The sequence below is a fragment of the Glossina fuscipes genome, unplaced genomic scaffold (genome assembly GCF_014805625.2).
Source record: "Glossina fuscipes isolate IAEA_lab_2018 unplaced genomic scaffold, Yale_Gfus_2 257, whole genome shotgun sequence".
NCBI lineage: Eukaryota > Metazoa > Arthropoda > Insecta > Diptera > Glossinidae > Glossina > Glossina fuscipes.
In genome coordinates, this window is record NW_023998600.1 from 719769 (window position 1) to 745178 (window position 25410).

Sequence of the window (25410 nt, forward strand, 5' to 3'; positions counted from 1 at the left end):
ACAGTAGAAGGAAAGAAATGGAAGCATAATGCGAATGAAAAGACAATCGTTTTCCTAGGATAGCCGAATGAAAAAATGATTTGATGATGGAAAGCCAAACGAAATCGTAAAAAGAAGACATTTTAAGAAAGAAATAGTTGCGCGTACATCTTCTCGGAGCGAACTTACAACTTACGACTTGCTTAAAGCAACTTCATAATTTCACCCATAACATTCTAGACCGTTAGCCTCTCAAATCGAACGAGACAATTAATAAACCCCAAAGGTATGAGTAGTGGCCATTCAAATTCAACTGAAACTAAAGAATGCTAAAAAGGGGCTAAACAGCAAATTCAGTCTATTACCCCGTTTACGAAAGCGGTGATTAACTATTGCTTTACGCCTAAGTTGGATTTTCTGTATGTGTGTGTGTTTGTATTTGTGTACAATGTGGCTACATATATCCATATGCAAACATCTACTTTTACATTTGGACATCTGTGTGCATTTCAATAAAATTTGTGCTAAATTGTGTTGGTTCCGTTTGCAATTAAGTATCCGTTTGTTCGTTGTGTGTGGTGATCTCGTTTTAATTTGATTAAAAATTTACAGTTTTTTTTTTTTTCATTCTGCTGTCGCTGCTGTCAACATCAGTTCAGAGCTACTGATGCTGCATTAGCAGCACTTAGGGTTTTGTGTTTTTTTTTTAAGTCGGCTTAGTTTAGAATTTTGCTTTTTATGTCTTCATATACGGTTTGCCTGTCAAACTTTCAGTTTCATTGACTTCCAGTCTGCTTTTTTCATTTATTTACCTTCTTTTTTTTTTTTTTTACTCTTGTTGACGCTGTCGGTTGAATTATTTGGGTTGCATTTGGTTGATGAAAAAGAATGTGTTTTTGAGTAGGAAATGTTTAGATGATAAAATATTATATGTATATATATATATATACACTTTTTTTAGATTATATATACATATACATATATATGTATAAATAACCATATGTCTGATTGAAAAAAAAAAGGAAAATTGTCGTTTAAACAAGTAAATATTTAAAATTCACTTTAGAGCATATCGGTATTAGCTAACACCTCGAGCGCATAACTTTTGTTCATTGAAATTCAATGACTTGTACAATATTGCATTGTACGAATTAAACATAAAATCAACATGCAGCATATGATGCAGGCAAATAAAATTTTGTTCGTCTTTATGCTATCTGTACTATAGTGGAAGCAGTGATATATATATATATATATATATATTTGGTTTTTTATTTTCTTTATTCCAAAATTTACCTCTCAACTTTACTGACTCCATCGAGATTTTTCGATTTTATCCAAACGACTTATTTTTATAACCATCCTCGAAGGATACGGGGTACATTCATTTTGTTCAAACGTTTCCAACGCCCAGTAGGAAACTTTCGAGGTCCCGCAAAGTAGCAAACTGTACATGTCCGACTTAAGCGTGTCCGTCTGTCCCTCCGGCCGTCTGTCCGTCTGTGTAATGTCTGTTGTAAACACTCTCCTGGACGCAAATATAAAGCTATCCATTTCAAATTTGTCAGAAACCTTGAAAATTCTTGCACGGATTTTGGTTTTGAGAATGGGTCAAATCGGAACGGAAGGACACGCCTACCGCATTACATGAAATGAAGACATTTTTGTTTTTGAAAAAGAATTAAAAACTGGTTCCTTTCTCATTACTCATAAACTACACCACATAAATCTACAAAACGTGGAACGTAAATTCGATTCAGCGATGCTTCATAAAAATTGAAAAAAACCGGCCACGTCTTCTCAATCGTATAGTGTGTCATAATCTCATTTTTTCCAAGACTTCACAACGCACAGAAACAAATTTCAAAAATCACATTCTTCGACAGTTTCAAATTGGAAATGCATCTATGCATTTCCTTCCGTTCATCTGGGCATCTGTCCGCCTGAGCAACTCTGCTGTATCTGTGGTAAACATATTTCCGTTCGCAAAAGTGAAGATACAAAAGTGCAAAAAAATTCGAAAATTACCAAAACTTTTCAAAGAACTCGCCTAAAAGGCCCGCACGACTGTGAACATAAACTTTGGCCGTCTTTGCTTTCCTTGTTTGTTGCTTTTTACTCAGAGAGTACAACACAATTATCATATAAATTTCCAACTTTATAGAAATAGAGAAAATTAGCCACGCCTGCTCAATACCATAATGAATGAAAATGCATTTCTTTTCATATTTTTGGGACCGTGGTGATGGGTATAGGAGGTTCGATCACGAGCGAACATAACTTCCTTTTTGTTGTTGGTAACTTAAAATTTGAGATCAAAACTGCACGACGTTAAGATCATTCATATATCGACTTTTCGAAATAAGGCGTTGCCTGGAAAGGGGTCGAGAGAGTGGTCCGATTCGTCTTTGATTCGTAACATATTGATATATGAAATTTTATCAAAATATCTGCAAAAATTGCTGCCTGTAGGTTGCACAAAAAAACAAGACAGACAAGTGGACAGACAAGCTTAGATCGATTCAGAAACTGACTCTAAATAGATCGGAATAAAAAAGGGTAAATTTATCTCGAGTTCTTCTGGGCGTTGCATATACCCGCACAAACTTAACGTACACCGCCAGTGGTGTAGAATACAAAAACTTTCTAGTTTGCAAATTTCTAAACTTAAAAAAAATTCTTTCCTTTTTTTTCATTTTAATAGCGAACATTGCTAAGGGTCTATGTAGCTTAAAAAAAATAGAATTTAAGATCCCTTACCCTTAAGCGGAGGGATCGACGTAGGCTTGACATTCTTTAAAAAATACTTGGCTTAAAAGTTTTTAAGAAAATATATATATACAAAAATAAATCGATAAAGAAATTATTTATAAATGTAGTCGCTTCGAATCACGACAGTTACTGTGTGCACATAAACGTAAACGGGTACGTAAACACAAAGCATGGAAGTTTTTTGTTCTGATTGCTTTTAAAAGTGGACTAAAGAAACACTCACAAACAGCCAACTAACAAATAGCACGTTTTTATGAAGTTTAAAGTTTAATGGCCGTTACCACTATACACACTTTGAATTGTCTTCACTTTTGCTAATATCGTTCTATTCCGCCAGACCATTAAGTGATGTCATAAAAACTGTCAATATTACGTAAAAGTAAATTTTCGTCGAATTTTTTTTTTTTACCAAAACTCAAATAAATTTTTCATATATCCTCGGTAAAAAGAATTTGGATCGATAGTTAATCTTTTATCACTTTTCTTTTGGGATTTTTTGATGAAAACTTGAAGCAAATATTTTCAAATTCGTTTTATATCATGACGACTCAGTTCGGCTGAGAGCGACATAAAAGGTAACCGGCGGGGGCAAGTCCCGGACTATACAAGAGAAACACAGCGAAACTTCCCAGCCAAGATCTCTTAAATTTTAGCCGAGTCCCTAAGGACGTACGTGGTCTGACGTTGTGGTGGTGGAAAACGACACCTTTTCTATTTGATTAATTTTTCAAATGCTTTCAAATACACGTTGACAGCAGAGAACCGCAGTTTATGACGCACGATTGCCGTCCACTAACACACAGCTTTACCTTAAGTGAAGTCAATTTGGAAGCAGCTTCATCCATCTTTGATTCGCGATTTTTCGTATATTATTATCGTCCGACGCTGTCCCAATTGCGGTTCTTTTCAGCATCCACCCGCACATAGGAAGCCGATCCATGTTTACAGCCACATGGACAAGATTCAAAATTATTTTTTGAGGGAAAGCCCACATGCTTCTTTTTCGAAGAATTTCACTACATTTTTCTAACGACTAATCGACCAAACCGCCTTGACTTTGTAACATTGTAATTTTCTGTTAGGAAGCGAAAAGAGACCTTAAATACGACTGATGTCGATAAAATATTCAACGTAAAATAAAATTAAAATTCTGGCCTATTTTCAAAACCGACTTACTTTTAACTGCTTTAACAAATGTCAGAATGTTTTCTTTATTATCTATAAATTTTCATATCTCATTCGGCCTATAGCCAGCCATCAATTCTCTAAAACTGTCAATTAGGAAAAACGTCAAGAAGTTTTTCTTCCAGCTGATATTTTGTTGATAAACATCAGGTTGAAATGTATTTGTATACATAAACAAGTAAGAAAAGTATAGTCGGTCACGACCGAATTCTTTATACCCATCACCGTTATTCTAAAAAGACATAAAAAGTTAAAAGAACTAAATTTTCGTACTCTATAATAAGGAGTAGGCGAGGCTGGTTTTCTTTATATTCAAAATGATAGTTTTTGTCGTATAGGAGCGTGGGCCTTCTAAGCGTGCTCGTTGAAAAGTTTACGACACTTGCACATTTCGCTAGCAGACAGACAGACGAAGAGACGGACAGACAGGCACGCTTAATTGAATTCTAATCTTAAACTGATCAAGAATTTGTATACTTTATGGGGTTTTTGAAGTATGTCGTTATAAAGCATTGAATAAAAATTTAAATTTTGATACATTGCTATAATGGGTAGGCATGGTCAGTTTTTTCGATTCTCATACAGATAGCACAGTGTCGTTCATATGAACTGCGTTCACATTTCTGTAGATTTATCCGCTTTAGTTTATGAGGAATGAAATAAAAAAGATATTTTTTGCTCCTCTTGAGAAACAGAGCTGTGCTTAGTTTACGTGATACTGTAGCCGTGTTGCTCGATCGATTTGACCTATTTTTAATCGCTACTTGCGTGCAAGAACTTCTAATGTTTCTGCCAAATTTGAGGCCGATAGCCTTCTATTTACGGGGAGCAAAATGTTTACAGCAGACACTACCAGGCAGACGGACAGACAGACATATGCTTAAATCAATTCAGAATTTGAGCCTAATCAAGAAAGTGGAGGCTTTGTGGGGTCTCTAAAGCTTCCTTTTGAGCGTTGCAAACGTTTTGACGAAATGAGTATATCTCTCTTTTTTCGGTGATGGGTCTAAAAATAAAAAAAGAAGATAAGCAAGGAGGGAAGAAAAGGAAAATTCAAAGGAAATGAAAAGAAAATAGAATGAAAAGCAAAAAAGTGGACAGAAAGAAAAGGGACGAAAACGCAGAAAAGAAAAACAATTGCATGGATCGAAGAGAAAGCGAAAAAGAAAAAACGAGAAGACTATAGAGTAAAACAAAAATATTATAGTCGGTCAAGGTCGACAAGGTTAACCTGTATCACAAGTTGTATGGTGCAATGAATGAAAAGTAGCAAAGGAATGAAATGGAGTTAAAGAAGACAAGAACAATAATAAAGCAAAAAAAAAGGCAAAGAGAAGGAGAAAGTAAAGCCAAGAAAAGGAGAAAATATGGAGGATAAAAAGAAGGAAGGGAGAAACAGAAGGACAAGACGAGTGGGAAGAGGCTTCTTAAGCAGTGAAGCCTATGTAATAACAGCTAAGCGTGTTCACTATCGAGACATGAGAATCGATTTCTTTTTTTTCGTTGTTGCCTTAATCACAAGATGTACTTATCAACAATACTTACTTGTAACACGACGATGTCACTTGGCACACCGACCGAAAACGATTCAATTCACTGGAAGATTTATTCAAATCTTGCGTAAATTTTGGAACGCTTTGCATAAAACAAAAATTCAATATATCTCTGTCAACAGCAACAAGCCCGCATCCTAATGTTGAGAAAGCATAGATTGCTTTAAGTGTACCGTGGAATAAAAGGCTTATGCTCAAAGCGTGTTGTCCTAATAATATGAAATAATTTGAAATGCTTTCTTTCAAAAAAAAGAAGCAAGACAAGCGGTAGACATCAAAAGGTTAAGATTTAATATTTTTATTGGTCGTTTCTAGCTTTTGGTGATAAACAAAAATTCAAAGCCCAAAACACGACACAACACATGGACCGTATTATGCGTATGCAATACAAGTCTTTTTATGTATATATATATATGTGCGTATACACATGTGTGAAATGTTTATAGAGGATATATCACAAACAACCAAACAACCAAGAAACAAAAAACCAGACTACAAAAATTATTATACGAATGGGAACAATTTTTCAAATTAAAATCATTTTCACAGACAACATAAGGATGAGCCAAACACGCAGTCTGCGAGTCTGCAGCATCATGTGTATGCCGCAAAGTTATCCGATAACTTATGCTGCAACGTACCGCACAAACATAATAGAAAGACAGACAAACGAACAACCTTACAATTATACATTGCCAGGAAGCTCTACAATTTTAAAATTTTTTATATATAATTTTTCTTCCCTTGCCTCTCCACTTTGCGTCTTAAAATTAACAATTGCACGCTTTCTCATATTGTATTCATTTATCCTTATGGTCTCTTTAATAAACCATATAAATAAATTACGAAAAAAGTTAAAGAAAAGAACCGAAACAAATTCTGTGGACACGTGAGTACTTTTACATGTGCACGCATGTCCATCTGTATGTATGTTTTAAAGAAAAGGCACATGCATACACGAAATATTATGAAAAGTATTAATTTCTCATACCTACTCCATGAGGGATTTAATTGTTACAAATTTTTATTTATGTGAATTTCTCCACAAAGGAATGTTAAATTTATTGATTCATGTGTATAGGCTACCGATATCGATTTTTGTTCTCAACAATCTGACCCTTTCCCCGGCTGAGTGCTATTTGATGTCATCCTGTTCAAAGCCTATTGCGGTTGTAGCGAATCGTTATCCTCTTTGCAGGCATACTAAAATTACATCATGGATTTGAAATCTATTGTCAGTGCATAATCACATGCGGAAACAATTAAATCTTCACTCAAAGTACAGTTCCAATTGGAATTCTCTTAAAGTGAATTATTCAAATCACTGGTTGTACCCACAAGTTTCGAGTTTTTCATCCATCGAGATATTACCATCCAACTAATTCATTGATTTACAAGTCTGTAGCTGATGATATAATATCCGCGCTAGCCCTTTAAATCTTCCATTACCCGAAATTCCGTAATTATATTAGTAATTGCGATCACCAATCATTATCATTCACATTATCTTGAGCATTTGCTTTATATTTATAATTATCATTACAATCATCACTATCATTATCTTTTTCGCTATCATTACCAACCTCATTACCATTATTATTACCATTAAAATTCTTGCCATTGTTATGACTACCTTTACAAGTATCATTATCTTTATTTTTGTGATTATCATTATCCATTGTCGTAACCAGTATCAGTATCATTATAGTTACTATTACATTTCTCATTACCATTTTCACTTCTGTTATTATTACCATTACTGGTAACATCAATGTTAGCGTTCGCATTTATATTAACAGTGGCATTAATATTGGCATTATCAAGGTCATCATTACTGTCATCGCTGTCATTATCATAAGCATAATTATTACGGTAAAATAGATCTCCTAGGTCGCGGTACGGATTCCGCATGCGATTAATAATGATAATCATGAGCGTTATTCATATGATTTGCATTCCCATGAACATTGGCATTAGCATTGGCATTAACATTAGTATTAACACTGTCATTATCATGATATGAATCATTTTTTATATCAAAGTTCTCATAGAGTTCTGCTTAAAAATGTGTTTAAAAGTTCCTTTTAAATATTGTTCTGTGAGAGCAGAGCTTGTGCAATGTGCAGGAATACTATAAACATTCCGTATCAAAGATTTTTATTACTGAAATGCAAATGAAAACTCTGATATATCTTTGAATACTTGAGAGACGAAAGATTTTCTTTTAGTTTTTTACTTTCCTTATATTTAACTTCTTACAAAGTCTCTCTCAACCTTGCACAGAATGTGTTGGCGTGCTATAAACATCGTTGCATTGGTTTCAATTCTTATATATTTAATCGGAAGCGAATTTAACATACCCGCTACAAATTTATAAAATATGCATTACTTCTCTTTAATAATCTCAATGGCAATATCAGAATCGTCCAACCCATAAACATTTCCGAATTTTAAATTGGTGCGACGATTGGCCATGTGGCTTACTCTCGCCACACCCTTGCAATACAGCAATGTAACAATGTTCCTTGAGAATGAACTGCGAAGCATACGATGATTATACCATTGTCTATAGGGTTCCAAAGGTATTTTTTAACCATCGCGAACGAAACAATACTGTTAACATGCGAATGAAACAATATGTGAGTTAAAAGTTTATACTTATACGCTTTAACGCGCGTACATTTACTTTTTCATTATTTATTAAAAACGTAATTAATAAAAAAGATTCGCGGTGGAAAGTTTTAAATTAATTAAAAGCAATTAATTAAATTATGAACTCAAACGAAAACAAAGTGCTAGTTATGTACAAGCTCCTAGATCCGAAATATTCTTTTCGCATAACAACTACTTACTGAATATTGTTAAATTTACATTGTTTGTTATTACATTTTTTATACCTTGCACCACTTGTCAGGTACAGAGTGTATAAAATTTGTGTGGACGTTTGTAACACGTAGAAGGGCTCAAGACCACTTTTTATTATTCTGAATCGGTGGTAGCTTCCCTGTCGGTCTGTCCGTCTGCCTGTCTACCCATGTAATTTTGTGTTCAAGCTGGCAACTGCCATTTTTGAGATATTTTGATCAAATATGGTACACGGTTTTTAAAATTTCTGGACAAAACTTGCTCTGTAACATTATTTGGGCATCGTAAATTGTTATAAAATTTATCGTTCGACTGGCGCATTGTTTTGTAATCTCCGTCATACAACCGTTCCTACGGAAACTGAATCTTTATATAGTAAAAATTATTAATTTTTAATATTTCATAGTGAAAATTAGTTGATAATAATAAATTGACGTAGAAATCAACTTTACCGAATTTGGGGGGCATAGGTCCATTTTTTGGATATCACCGCATATAAGGATTGCCCCATTATGCGGCTGTATTTTTAGCAAAACTAGTGAATGATCATGAAAGTATTAGATAATGTAGGGAAAGGTGTCTAATCGCCGGTCTTGCCCCGTACTATAATGTTCTTACTTGTTTTTTCTTCTGTTTGTGTTACTGTCCGTGTTATTGTTTTACAATTCGCTTATGCAGATATACATATACACAGTAGAAAGGTTCCGTGCAAAGATTATTTTTACGTTTTATTTTTCTCTTTTCACAATTTTGTTGAATTTTAAGCTTTCTGGTGATAATCAGCTTATATGCGAACTGCTACCAGCTAAAACAACAGTTTTGAGTAATTGTCTCTAAAGGAACCGATGGCTTCCTTATAATCTTCCCGTACAGCCAGTTGATGGCAAAAGTTCCTAACTTGTTGTACTTTTGCATTTATAACTGCATTTTCGGTTGTCTGAGCAGAGATAAAATTTTCTGATAACAGTCATAATCAAATATTTGCTGAACGCCCATTTGCTCTGTGCAATGCAAAATGCAAAGACAGAGGAAAGAAAAATAGCGCGAGAAAAGAATTTAAAAAAAAATGAATTTACAAAAGTTAAACTGTTCAAAAGAAACCAGGAAAAGGTAAAAACAGTTAAGCTTAGTTCGAAACAAACCAAATAATCACTTAGTTTAACAAGATACACAAAGACTTAAAGCGATGTTAATATCATTGCTGAGAAAATCCTTGTAGAACATAAAGAAGTGAAACTAAGTAAATATTCCTATATATATGTGCATTGCTGTTATCAATTCCTATAGGTAGATACAGATCAATTTAACTTTAGTCAAGATTAAAAGTGAAAAAGAAACTTTTCCTCTTCAGTTTAAAAAGTGGCGATTATAATCACACCAACACGTCAATTAGAGAAAAACTAATAAAAGAGAAAGAAAAAGAAAAAAAGATTAGCTTAAACAATAAAAAGTTTATAATCTGAAAACTTAACATGCATTATCGCCTAAACTAGATAATCACCTCATTGTACACATAAACAATTCTTGTGTGCATCAAGCTTGTCCTACACATGGCCCGTGACTAATGCTAATATGAAGTATTATGAGATTGACTCAATGCGCATTTTTTTTTTTTTTTTATTACGAATCTTCTGCTTTGACGATTAGTTCTCTTATAGCGCACTGCAAGTTATCAAAACTAGAAAACGTCACGTAGTTTCAATATACCTCATGTTTATATATTCCAGCAATTCATGGAAAAAATTATATATATATATGTATCTCAAATCTTTCAACCTTTGAAGGCAGATATCTCGCATTTTTTCTAAAAAGGTTTGAAAGAACCAAACAATGATTTATACTCACGTTCCAGATCTTCGGACATGTACGTATACGTATCTGGTATAGAAATTTACCTATAGACTGTCAATGCAGTTTCTGTTAAACCGCTTCATTGGCGTTATTCTCTCTCTTGTTGACATCCGACAAAGATTTTCCAATACATGTCTTATATAACAGCCAAGTTTGTAATAGCATCCAACATGGTGAGTTTTGTGTCAAAGTCTTGTGCATTAGCCGACAGCGTTGTTTTTTCGTCAAACGGCACAAGAGCAAGGCGCTTCTGCTTAGTCTCGTTACTCGGAATATTTAGCGAATGCTGCTAGATTCAGACGTACCATTCACATCGATTGCAAGATCGAGTCGCTTTGGCAAGAAAGTAACACTCTGTATTTGCTGTGACCGAAAGGACCTGTAGCCTGTCAAATCCAGATGAAACTAATAACAACAATTAATCGATTTCGACCGTTCGCTATTGTAAAAAGGGCTTGAATATCAAAGGAAAAATAGATTAGGGCACTTTTTTACACGTCATTCGTCCATCCATCTATCCATCCATACTGCAAAATCGACGATATGTTAGGAGAACTCGACTGGGAAATGCTAGTCCATGCGGTTTACTTAACAAGCTTGAAACCGTCCCATTACGACGTCTTTGCATCGATAGTTCACGCAAATGTTAATCAATAAAAATTTAAAAGAAACGATTCGTTGAATAGTTTGAAGCAAAAGGACAAAAATTTTTATAGGCGTGACAGATTGGCAGGAAAAACATGCAGCTAGCAATGGACAATACTTTAAATAAAATATATTCACATCCATATATGTTCACTTACTTAACATATGCACATAATAAGCATGGGATTCTGAGAAGAATCAAGTGCTTCCGTTTCGCCGGCTTTCTGAAATAATAGAAATTGCAGCCAAACTTGTAACTAATATCATCTACTCGGATAGATGAGTGGTTGGTACATATAACGGGGTTATTTTACGTTTTCTAAATATACAATTGATCCAAGCTTATGGCGTGATCGTCTTGAAAGTATTTGTTAAAAGACAAATTTGTATTGACAAAGTGATGACAATTTTGAAGGATATTTTTGGAAATTGTTTACAGGTGAAAAGCTCATAACAGATTGCATTCATTGTTTATATCACTAGTTACACTTTGTCAAAAATGAACTTAGACCGCTTTCAAAGCAAACGGCTCAAATGATGAAATCATCGCTAGACATAGTTTTGTTATGAAAAACGCTTTGCAACAAAGTCTTGTGACTTTGGCTTCACGTGCTTTGTCAGCGTAATTCTCTACGTTTCTGAGCTCACATTTATTTTTGAAAACTCCTAAAATAACATACACTCCATGAATACCATCTCCTTACAGCCGCACTATATTCCGGGCTTAAGCATATCTATGGACGACACGACCTTTTGCTCGCTTGTTTCAATTACGACTTAGTTTTTACTATTTATTTATTTATTTATTGACGCTTATATAACCTCGAAAAAATTAAGCCCTGTTATGATATGTAACAATGTCTATCATACAAAACGTTTCTACAGAATTGAAAAGAAAAGAAAATTGATGATAAAGAAGAAAGAAACAAAGAATATAATTAGGCTAGTAGGTAAGGACATAGCATATACTACACCAACACCACACTTTCCATCCAATGCTAAGCAACTAGCTAACGTCATTATTAGCGGTGAATATGAAAAGATCGCGCTTGTAAGGGAGATAGGAGCATCCAAACTTCTCACCCACGGACTTATAAGATAGGCTCTTATAACTGAAATGATTTGACCAAACCGCAATCAACAAATGGTTATTGCGAACTGACCTACTAGAAAAAAGAGATTAAAAAATTCCCTTAGTTCCTGCCGTAAGATAATGTTGTAAAGGCTAAGTAAAGGTCAAACTTTAATCAAAGTAACAAACGGAACAACTCAGAAAACTTAGAACGTAACCTGAAATGTGATCATGCCGCCTTAGGGAGAATGTATATTTAACTATTATTATTATTATTATTAATTTCGCCAGAGAAATAAATTCTAAGACTAAACTCTTAAAAGCACTAGCATCTAAGGCTATCGGCTTTTTATTAAAAACTCTACCGCACTTGAGACACACGATCATTGACTTGCTAGTCGAGATTCCTCGCCTTCGGCTACTCAGGCGGATAAATATATCTAACTATATATATATATATCTACCTACTAATACTATTTTCAGAGGTTTTGAAGATTTGAGCTTACAAACGGCACAAAACCAGTTGCCTTAAGGAAATGATTTTGCAAAATGTGCTTGATTGACGTAGCACGGTGCTCTTAAGCCGCCACTCTGCTCCGATGGTTTTTCTGGAATTCGCTTGCGCTTACGCTTACGCTTTCGCTTAGTTCTTTGCTGATGAACTACATGTACGGTTCACTAGCCGTAATTTCTTTTTCCTTTATAAGGACCTTATTGAATGCGGAGAATTTGCGCTGAACGTGATAAAAAGTTACCTCAATACGAAAAATATTTCTTTTCGCTCTTCTTTCATTATATAAGGTTACGAATTGCTACCCGTGTTGTGGTAAATTGTAAAGAGCTCTGGAGGTAGTGTAACGTACTTGTTATTCATCAGCAAAGAACTAATTGTAAAGAGCTCTGGAAGGATGGTTATATAATCGCTAACACATCGCAAATAAGAAAATCAAAACAAAGTTATTTAACTTTCTAGTTATGTAACAGTCAATATTTCTCTTTGCTCTTTATGTTCGAGTGCTGGTTTCTAACTCAGTTAAATAATTTGATGCGGTCGAGAAATGTTCAAAGTTGATAAACCCTAAATTCGCAAAACTCGATTTCTAATAGACTACAATAATGTCCCACTTGAAGGTTGTTTTCTTGTAAGTCTTCCGTGCGTGTGTTTACAAAATCTAAATTACGCCTTCATGATAATACCGAGAAGGTTAGACAATTCTGACTTAGATCACGATGACAGTATGTTTTCCTTGCTTTGTTAGATTTATGCACTTACCATCGCACGATAAAAATGTAAATTTGTACATGTGGTTGTAAACACTACAGTGCACAAGCACAATACACGCCAATCATTTGCAGCTACTAATTACATAAAAGCGACACATAACTGTGCATGTAAACAAACACATAATTATACATCACATATTTCTAAAGTATATACGCAAACACACACCTACACTGTATTACAAATTTATCGGAATATATGCGAACACAAAAATCCATAAACACAATTTTGTCTACACTAACTTATATCTGCTTATGTAAATATGCTGATATGTTATTGTGTTGTTGGTTGATTGCCATAAAAGGGCCTGCCATCGTGTCTTGTCATGGTTTGTTGTTAAGGATAAATGACAACAACAACAGCAATGACAACAGCAGCAACAACACCCAGAGCATTTGTCGAATAGCATCGTTGGCCGTACGATAAATGCAACAAAACTAGGAAAAAATTACAAAACTGATCTACAAAATTATAAAATACGTTTAAGTACACTTCACTGCTGCGTTATTGTTGTTTCGAACATCTCTGTTTTATCTACGATACATCGCCATTGTAAATCCTGTGCATTCATTGTTTAGAGACTTTCTGGCTTCCTAATTTAACTTCACATATGATAAAGTCTCGCATGCCTAAATCTAGACTTGCATTCTCGTCATAGAACTTCTAATACAAACATTTCAATTCAACATGATGAAAGTTCATGACACACTAAAGATTTTCTGCAAATTTAACAAGGTCTGCTTCCATTTGCTTTAAAGACTATATTGCCTCGTTTTGCATATGACTTTTTCAAGTGATCTAAAAGAGACATAATTTTTGCTTCAAAATGATTTTCCATCTGCTGACAATCGATTTGAACTGGTCACCATATCACAGGGATTCATTTAGATAGCTTACCTTTAATTTACTTATTCTGTTCGTAAGAAAAAATTACACGTGCACATTAAGCTTAATGTTACAACCGATAAAATATTCAATTCTTTATAAAACTTATTTCTTACCGTTTAAAATTTTCGGAGTTCCAAGATCCACGACTTTAAGTACAGATTTCATATGAACAAAATGGGGTTATCAGTCCTTCGCTTCTTCGGATAAATGTCCATTAGAACGTAGTTCACCGGTTAAGTCTGCCTATACGGTATCTTTTCCCTAAACGAATGTTTGCGATAAACCTCACGTCTTTATAACACCGAAATCAACAGAGAGAAAGACATGTTATTGCCATACCCCAATCCATGTAACACATTGTGTTGCCTTCGAATAAGACAACCTTTCGTTTTCCCCCGAATGTTTCTTAGGTGGCCTCCTCTCCCGCTTCAGGTCAATATTTTGCACCTAGAACAACAACGCAGAAATCTTCTAAACTTATTACTCAAAAATGTAACAAACATTACGACTTTTTTTTCGAAGAACTTATTTCTTCAAAAAACCAAAATGGCGTCAGTTTAAATATTTTGTTTCTCTATACCCTAAACCTTGCCACTTGTGGCGCAAGGGTATATAAAGTTTGTGCGCAAGTATGCAACACTCAGAAGGAGTTGAGACAGACCCGCCTAACCTTGTCTCTCCGTGTTCTCGTCCATACCCTGCCTACAGCCAGGTTTGTAGAATCAACATCTTGCACTTTTGAAAGTCATAACAACCTTTTTATATATATTTTTTGAATAAATTAAATGGTGTTTAAACAAAAAAAAATGAGATAAGAAAAATAGGCCGCGCAGTCATATTACGCCTGGCACACACAGTCATCACAAAAACCCATTCGTAATTATTTCGCTTTTGTGACTATGATGCATCAAAATTTAGAGTACTTTCAGGATCTTGTCGGCACCATGTCTGCAAAATATCTAGAGCGCCACACAGACAGAAATAAGCGATAACTACGCGGGGTAAAGTTCATCGTGCATGTAGATAATCTCCGATTTACGCAGATTGAACTATTATTGCACTGTAGAATTCCTTTGCCTTAACCGCCGACCCAAAAGTAATTTTGTCATTTTCAAGGCTGCGAAATATTTCTGGTACTTTTTTGATTACTCGTATAGCCTTCAAAGCAATCAGTGAATTCATTTTAGTGATTTTTATTAATTCGATATAATTCACAAGAAGCATAGGCAAGGAAAATATCAAGTAATTGCATTGCTCGGCTTTAAGTTCGTTATACCATTTCTAAACACCTGCTGGTTTAATTGTGTCATTATCCTAACACTTTTTTAGCACGTATTTTTTTTTTAAATAAAAATTTCCATTACTTGTTGGACAGATCTGCAAAATATTACAACGAAAAAGAAAACAAATCACATACACATGCGTGCATTACTTTTGGATAGACCAACAAAAATAGGCAAACACGCGTGCAGTACTACTAATGGCACTTCTCTATCCTTCGCGTTACTTCAAATAATATCATCTCGGTGCCCATTCCGTGGGTAAATGTGCGTAAATATGCTCATAAGCTTTGGGGCGGTTGTCAAGTCTCATTAAAATTTTCCACATTCATCTAGTGTAGCAAAATATTTCTTTTCGCCATTTATTTTGAAAAAAGTGAAACTGGGAATCAAGGTGGGCAGTTGTAGCACAACTTACAACATTCAATCCATTTTCAATATCGTTCGTCTTACAACCCAAAAATACCGCTGAAATCAATTTCATCATATTATCTGTCCGGCAGATTGAATATGAAAAAGCGTGGTGAGATGTCAAACGCGATCGGACATACTTAAAGAAATTCAGGAATTAATCCTAGATACGTTTGCACTAATTTAAGATGCCTTACCACAAACCATATGGGAGATAAATAGCTTTTCTTCTTGTGATTAAAACAAATGAATAGATTTGGATGCGACTTTCTGCTTCTTCTCTGGTTTATACCTCTGAGTAATATCTACAACAAAACGAAAACACTATCCTAATAGTAGTTAGTCGGACTATGTATATATTACAACAAAAATCTTCCATTTGATAAAAGTTGTTTTGAAAATTAGTATTAAAAATGAACGTGATTTTCGACTCCTTACACTTGTTCATGCTCTAAATCAAAACCAAAGTTAAGACAGCCCATATATTTTGAAGGTTGTGTCTTGGCTAAAAACCACAACATGGTGTCTTTGCTAAGTTATGATATACCCCGAAATAAACAAAGTCAATAAAATAATTTTTAAGTTAAAAAATGATAGACAACATAATAACATGCACATTTTTAAAATGTCTCTTAACGCAAACGAAATAGCATTTAGTCAGATTGTTGAACGCTGATGAGAAAAAAAGCACAAACCTTAGACCTGTCTGTAACTTTAAATCGCAAACTAAAAACGAAAGCGATTTAGCAACAAATTTGTTTAGAAGGAGTAAATTTTTTCAATCTTATTGGTAGTAACCAAATGTTAGTTGTACACTTTGGAAATCTATGGGAAAGGCTTTTCAAAACCATATTTAGAATTGAACCAAATGTAAAGTTTTCCGATCATTTTTAAAATAACGTAGAATATCACACGACCCAAGAGTAGTTAGGAGATAAACTTACGTATGTTGTAGTTCACTTTTACCTCATGTTCTGCGTTTGTGCAAATATACAGTTACACCTCGCGAGAAAATAATATATCCTTTAGACGTTAGCGTAATAGTCGCAAATTGTTCGGAGAGAGATGTACAAACCCTTATTAGTAAGGTGAAATAGAAAAGGGATGAATATATTAAAATCGGTTGAAGAACAAAAACGCTTCGCAATATGTTTCAATTACTATACGATTATAATTTTAATGAACTCCCTATTAACATCACGCTTCAGTCATAGTTCGTTTTTTGAATGATTACGACGGTTGTACATTATAAGGCAGACTAGATTGATTTGAAGCGAAAGGTATACAATTATATAAAACGTAGAAAACAGGCCGTATGCGTAATTGTTTTTTTAATATTTGCCTTGGTGACTCGTGTGATTCCTGTTTTCGGCCTATTCGCTTTATTTCCTGTCGTATTAATCATCCTGTCCCAATTTTGCATACGATTCACCATTATCTCTGCCATGATGATTGCGTCGATGCGAATTTGTGTGCAACTGGTGATCATGCGAGTTTCTGCTATGTTTATTCAACTCGCGCCAATCATCCCAATCATTACCGTACTGACGCCGTTCTCGTGAATCGTCGTACGATTCATCAGAGTTTCCGTTATGTTGATCCTCTTCTCGTGAATCTTCGTACGATTCATCCGAGTTTCTGCCATCGTGATTACTTTCTCGTGAGCCTTCGTCTGATTCGTCCGAGTTTCTGCCATGGAGATTTCCTTCCCACGATTCATGCCCATTTCTGTGGTGTCTGTGATCCTCTGTTGATGAATCTTCGTATGATACATCCGAGTTTCTGCTATGGTGTTTCCTTTCCCGTGAGCCTTCGCCTGATTCATGCGAGTTTCTCTTATGTTGATCCTTTGAATCTGAATCTTCGTACGAATCATCCGAGCTTGTGCAATGATGATCTCGTCGATGTGGATGGTTGCCCGATCGGGAAATGTCGCGGTGGAATTTATGACTACGTTTGCCGTGGCGACCACGTCGATGCGATTTTTTGTCCGATTGAGCACAGTATGTGTCATATTGATCCCGCTGCCGCGACTCGTGGCCCACATGGTTTGGTCCGTCGCAACCATTGCTTCGGTAAGCCAGCTCACAGGAACATTCAGTTGATTCATCCGACTCATTGTCTGATAGATTCCGTTCTCGTGAATCTTCGTATGAGTGTTTGCGGTGGTGATTTCGTCGATGTGGATGGTTGCCTGATCGGCAACTCCTTTGATGGAACTTGTGATAACTTTTGCCATGGTGATCGCTTCGATGCGATTTTTTGGTGGATTCAACGCAGTGTCTGTGTCGTTGAGTCCGTTCACACGAGCATTCAGTTGATTCAGCCGACTCATTGTCTAAATGATTCCGTTCTCGTGAATCTTCATACGATTCATCCGAGTCTCTGTAGTGGTGATCACGTTGATGTGGATGGTTGCCCGATCGGAACTCATGACAACCTTTGTCGTGGTGCGATCTTTTGCCCGATTTAACATAGTCTCTCTCACTGTCATGCTCATATGATTTGTCGCGACCGCTACCTCGGCCATCCCGTACGGACAAGCTTTCGACCGACTCATCCGAATCATTGTCTTCACTCGAATCATCTTCATCAGAAGACGGACATCCCTTCGGCTTCTCAAAATCTGGTGGAAAAAGCATCGTTTTACCTAAACCTTCTATAAGATTCAGTTTTACAACATCTTCATGTAAACAACAAAACATAACACCCATGTTTGGATATTTGAATGTTTTCTGTATGTCTCTCAACCACTCAATTTCTTCGCACATAGACCTACAAAACACAATATCGTTCTCGGAAAAGAACTAAAAGAAAAGGTTTGAATGAGTAAATAAATTGCATAGCGGTTAACATACTGACTTCATAAAAGGGCGAATTAAAACCAAAAATCACAACATGCTTTTCTCCTTCTTGGTTCCATTTCAAATCATTCCAGATGTACTCAGGTATCGTACGGCCAGAATCGTCTTCCAAAACACTCATTACAAATTGATCATATCGCCCTGTTTCATTCACAGGGACTCTAACTTCACCGAAAGTGCCGCTTAAAATTTGTACACGTCCAGACTTTTCCACATACTCTAGCAATTTATCTTCGTATCGCTTCCAATTGCCCAAACGAAGGTATGGCCACCACATATTATTGAACAGTGAGCTAAGCTCTTCACGCAATTTTGCTGAAACACTTTGAGGTAAACTTGAAGCATATTCAAATTGTCCAAAGTTGAACCATTGTCTGAACTCTTCATTTTTGTAATGAAGCGGTAGGATTAAACTGCAAAAGTATAGCGCATTTTTGATTTGAACTTAAGGCAAAGAACATGGTCGAACTTACTTCTGATCTTTAGGAACAGCGCTGTCAAACTCTTCACCAATATATGTTGCCGGAACTGTTGGAGCTAAAATCTATGGTAAAAATTCGTAGCTTTTAAATTCTTTCACCAGAAAACCACATAAAGGCAATAAATCACTGCCTGCGGAATGAAAGAAACTATGCTTTCGACATGTTTAACCTTTAACCTTTTTTAGGTTTAAGATATTAGATCGCATCTGTCGGTGCAAAGTTATTTTCACAAATGCCGAGTTAGTGGAGATAATGTTATGTAAAAGCGGAGTAACGCCCAGTGACAAGAAAAGTTTCGTCATACCCTAACTCATATTTATTGCGAAAAATATGATTCTAAAAGATGATCAAATTTTAGTATTAAACGCCGTCATCGCCGTCATTTAAAAAATGTATGTAACAGAGTAACGGTCAGAAAGAAGTAAGGAAAAGCAAAGAGTGCTGGTGCCCAACTACTATGTCTTCATCGACTGAACACTCACCATAGCTACGATCAAGGTAAACTCTGCCACATATTAGATTTGAACCCTGACGTGATAGTCGCACTTTTTGCCTACTCGCTTACTTATACATCATTTTTTCTGTTCAATTACAAGTTAAAAAGAGGATCAATAGGTTTGCTATAAGCTCATAACTTATTAACATATTATAATAAAGCCTTCCTAAGCAATGACGCGTTTATTTTACCCGAATTGAATGGCGTTGTTAGCCTCCAGGAGGGTTTAAAAGTAGAAAAAAAATGTATAAATCATTCAAAGAAATACAAATTTACCTCACGATCCCGCCAGGGCACGTACTCGTAGTAAATTGTCTTGACTGATGATAAACGAGTATCGTAACATATAACACCCGTAAATACCTCCGGTGTTGTACTGTCAGTACTTGCATTTATAAAAAACAATGAGCTGCGCGGGCACCACGGAAGTATTTCATAATATCCATTATCTACGGTGCTTGATCTATGCATGTTAAATGGCGGCATGATACATTTTAATTCGATTGAATCCATTGGACGTCCACTTAATTTTTCTATGACTTTATCGTTCGTGCATTGCAGAGTCATTCGCGATACATTATAAAAGAGATCACTTTGAAAAAATCAGAAGTTGTTGAAAATAATTTCACAGGCATTGAAATCAAAAAAAGAAAAAACTCACACATCAAATAAGTAGCAAGTTGCGATAACGTATTCGGCATCTTCTAGTTCTATTGTCCCATTGGAAGGACAATGCACGATGTTAGTTACTCGTGGACCAGAGAACTTCATTATCTGCGGTCTAAGTAAAACATTTTTAGGAAAATTTAACGTGCATTGATTTTTTGATAATCCGATAAAACTTGAAAATAAACATGAATACAAAAAGAAGGATATAAAGGTTCGCATAGCGACAAAAAAATCAAGTTAACACAACGAAACACTTTTTGTAACTGGTCCTCAAATACTATTCTTCATAAAATAATAAATATAGTAATCAATGAATATTAATTAATTAAAAGCGTTTTTATATTAAATCAGTTACGAGGTAATTGATTCATCTCGGTGCTTGCAGCAATCTTTGTTCAAGTAAAAAAAAAAAACAAATTGTTTTTTATATAAGTTAAGTGTGTTTTCTTCTTTTCGCTTCATATTGAAAATCTTCGAAAATAATAATTAATAATTTAATATTTATTTAAATTATTGCTAGTTAACGTTGTTACACATGCCAAAGCAACAATTACATCAAGTTTGGAACAGTTACCTTAATTCGATCTCGATTCGCATAAATCTTTCATCTCAAGTCTTAAATTGACTATTTATTCATTAACGTGATTAGGTCCCTCCACCCATGAAGCAGCTATCAGCAGCGATTTCCGAAAAGACATATTTGCCTTTTGCATCAGACTGACATTTGAACTTCGTAGAAACTTGAGATTGATTAAAGATTGATCTGTTCAAACACTTCTTTTTGTAATAGATTTTACATTCGATTATATATATATATATATATATATATATATATTACGAAAGTTTCGCTACACTTGATTCACAAAAAAACACTGAAAGTTGAAATGGATAAGTATTTGTTGGAATTAATCCTTGAAAGCGTTTCTCAATAAAAAGGAGCTTAAAAAACAATGGTTTCCTCGTGAAGTGGAAGAGTTTTGATTTTTAGATATTCCTAAGGTAAATTAATCGTAACAGCGGATAGCCTGGGTCTTTTCGACTGTTCAATCAGCAATCGTATAGATATCAGATAGCTAAAGGCATTCTACCTATTCCACTGGCTTATGGAAAACTGCGTTCTCTCCTTTTGCTATGCATGGACTATCCTGATCACAAGAATAAAATTTCGATCAAGAGTTCAGGGAGTAAATGAAAATTATCTCTTACAAAAATGAAAAATGTAAATTTTATCTATAGGGTGTTTATCGAATTTAAAAGAGTTAAAAAACGTGCTTAACCCTGCAATGCGCAAAGAAGCATTATGATTCTATACTAATTTACGTTTTCTGTCTCATATGTGTGCATCTCATTATTCGTGATCCAACATCTTGTATGCTAGACCACAAGCCTGTAAACGATTATTTATCTATCTAGTGAGTTTCCGCTTTCGATTCATATAAAATTCCAATTAGTATACCACTCTTCGCGTAAATAGCGCATACTAGCAATATTTCTACTTAATAGTACAAAACAGAGCCATAGAGGATTGACTGCAAAAGTACTAGAGCCGATGTATAGATAGCGGTTGTTGTCACAAAAAAATTGAAATTTATCGAAACTACCGATCCTATCACGCTTTAGTTCCCAATTTGAAAACGGGTCGCTTCTTCTTTGAAAACGCCGCTTATATATATGACTGCCATCAAAAGGGAAGTTGTTCAGTGAATTTTTAAAAAAAATAAAACTGATCATCACAACCGCATATTAAAACCGAGTTAGATTCTGATCTTTGGGAATTTGATTCTTCGTTTACAGCAAAAACATATTGAGCCGCCAAACTAAAATGATGTCGTATGGATTACGAAGACAGGCATCATGGGGTCATCGTCTGAGATATAAATCTGAAAAAAAGTTCACAATGTTTTTTTTTTCTTTGGTTTTTGGGGGACCGAAAACTTAGGCTACTTCCTAATAAACGTATCACGGGAATGATCAGAGAGACATGCGGAGAAAGAAATATGCAATGCCTGTAGGCTGGAAGGTGCAGTCTACCCGATCGCTAAGTGTTACGCCTTTACCGGACCAGCACTCGTATGGTCGCTCTTTTTAACTAGTTGGCTATGCTGCAGTCCAGCTGGTATTGGTATTGAATGAGGATCATCTGAAAGTACAAAAGTTAGAACGCGAGCTCTCTATTACGATAACTAACTAACGGTGTGCTCACAGTGAAATGAAAATAGCGTCGTCAGCATTTTTAATTTAGCAGTTCGACAGTACTTTACAGCACCAATCCCGCAAGCATCCATACGAAGAAACAGCTAATACAGTGGATGGAAAAAGGAGGATAGGTCACAAAGAAGGCGAAGACAATCTTAACCGCTGACAAGATTATGCCTTACCTTATGAAAGGATCGTTTTTATTAACCATTCATTGTGACTTAGAAATAATCAATTAGAAATATTGTTATGTATGTTTGCATGTACATATTGTAACGTAAATCCATCTTTAGTGATATTTGGTAAATTTATTCAACTCCTTTTAAAATGAAGTTCGTACCATTGAATTGTGATTTTAAGAAGAGTGTAGATTTTATTTACAGCATTAGGGAATCTATTTTAAAATTATTAACAGGAACTTATATTTACAAATCTTTTATTCTCGTTGTGGTAGTGTCCATTCGAATATTGAAATTCAAACCTTTTGACTCGACTCTCTCGACACACTTTCGACTTGCTTTTCGACTCAATTACGACACTTTTACGAGTGATCCTGCCTTGCGCAAATATTCTGCTATATATTCTTCTACAAACAAGCTATTACTGAATCTCATCGCGACATTTTCAGTCCGTTAATCCATTTTTCCGCCATGACTTTCCCCTTCTTTAGAATTTCAAGTTCTTGGGTTTCATGAAAACTCAAATTATCCAAAATGGTGTTTTCGTGAAAGTATATACGAAAGTAGTGATAGGGAATATTGCAAAAAATCAATCAACTGATTATAAAAACAAGTAAGAATATTATTGTCGGGCAAAGTCGACCATTAAATACTGTATGCCACATTGTTTAACATAATTCGCATTTTTTAATAGAACACCAAAATTATATCTTGTTTCTATATAAAGGCGTATTCTTTAAGTGCGTATTTATGAAGCGGGCCCAAAACGCAATCTAACGTAGTGCAAGTTACATAGGGCAGGATCCAAGTATACGCGTAGATAGTCCAAATGGACTATTATGGCTTAATTTTCATCACCACATATTTAAACTTAGGCTTTTCTACTCTAGAAAAGGGTCAATAATTGCTAGAATCCAAAAAATAGGCCGAGATGGTCGAAATTTGATACCTTTGATTTTTTTATATTAAATTATTATTATGATATCATTTTCATCATTAAGCATTGAAAATTATACCTTTTTGTCGTACAAATTTCAGTTTTCGTTAGATGAGAGAAGGTTCAAAAATTGCCCCAGCCAGTCCAAAGTTTTCATACCAATTTAGAATGCCGAAATACTACTACTTAGCCAATTTTGTCGGGCAATTATAAAAATGATAATTTTTTTTCCATATAACGTCTTTTCGGAATAGGGGTTGTATGGGGACTGGTCGAAGAAATGGACCGATCTAAAGAATTGGGAGCTACAGCTTGGACACAAATTTACATGGACAGACATCAGACGTACATATGGACAGACAGGCTTAGATCAATTCAGATCATGATTCTGAATCGATCTGTATAATGGAAAGTGGGTTTATCTTAAGCACTTCTAGGCGTTACATATGTCCGCACTAAGTTAATATACCCTACACTACAATGGATATATTTTATGATTTATTATATGAATCGTAGCGCTTTGTCAAATTAAAATCATCTTCACAATCACTGTGGGGCTGAGCCAAACAAGTAGTTTTATGGTTTCGTGGTTACACGCTAACGTATATATAACAACATATCACAAAAACGAAATAGAAAAGCAGACCAACAAACAAACATATCTACATAAACGATACACTCTACAAATTTAAAATTTTTTGTATATTCTTTTCTTTCTTTGCCATTTTTCCTCGCCTTAAAATTAACAATTGCACGCTTTCTCATATTCTTTTTACTTATTCTTATAGTCTCTTTAACAAACCACATAAATAAGTTACGAAAAAAGATAAAGAAAAAACCATATACAAGTTGTGTGGATATATGGTACCTTCACATGTCGACATGTGCATCTGTGTGTGTATGTTTAAAATGAAAGGCGTACATAACAAAATTTGATGAAAAGAATTCATTACATATATGAATTAACTCCATCAGGGATTTAATCGCCAAAATTTTTTATGTATGGGAATATCTTTCCAGAGAAACGTAAATTTTACTGACTCATATGTGTAGGTTTTGTAAGTGATCTCTGTTCTTAATAATCCGATTTCTATGCCGACTATGTATAGTGCTAGTTTCTGTCACTTCATTGAAAGCACATGTGGGTAAAAGTGGAACTCAATAACCTTATCGATTTAGGGTCGTCATTTTAACCAATTTGGATTCTTTAGTCTATGCGATATTATCATTTTATATCTTGCATTACCCGAAACTCCGCAATTATGCAATCTTATATACATTAGACATAAGATATGTATATATATTATATATAAAATATATAATTGCGATCATTATCATAAACGTTCGTTTACGTTGCCGCGAGCATTAGAGTAATTATCATTGCCGATGCTGTTACAATTGTAATTACAATTACCATTACCATTATCATTAAACTTATTAGCGTCATTATCATCATCGTCCTTGCCAGTATCGGTGTCATTATCATTAAAATTGAAAACCCTTATTATCATTGCTATCCTTATCCTTTTTATTATCATTCTTTCTACCATTATCATCATTTTTATCATTACTATTGTACAAGTATCATTCTCGTTACCAACAATTTGAATTATCGTTAGCACTATCATTAGCATTGTCGATTATGTTTTTCATTATCATTGCAGTTAGCAATGTCTTCATTGTTATCCTGCTTGTCGTCATTACCATTATCATTGTCGCTATCATTACCACTATCATAATCAGTATCATTATCGTCTGATTATTATTAACATTGCCAATAACATTAACATACATATTATCAGTC

The 25410-nt window shown here is 34.9% G+C and overlaps 1 protein-coding gene across 2 annotated transcripts in view; it reads left to right on the forward strand.

Annotated features, from left to right (window-relative positions):
* Positions 1-25410, forward strand: part of LOC119642809 (furin-like protease 1) — a 483953-nt gene that overhangs the window by 370257 nt on the left and 88286 nt on the right. The window lies entirely within an intron of this gene.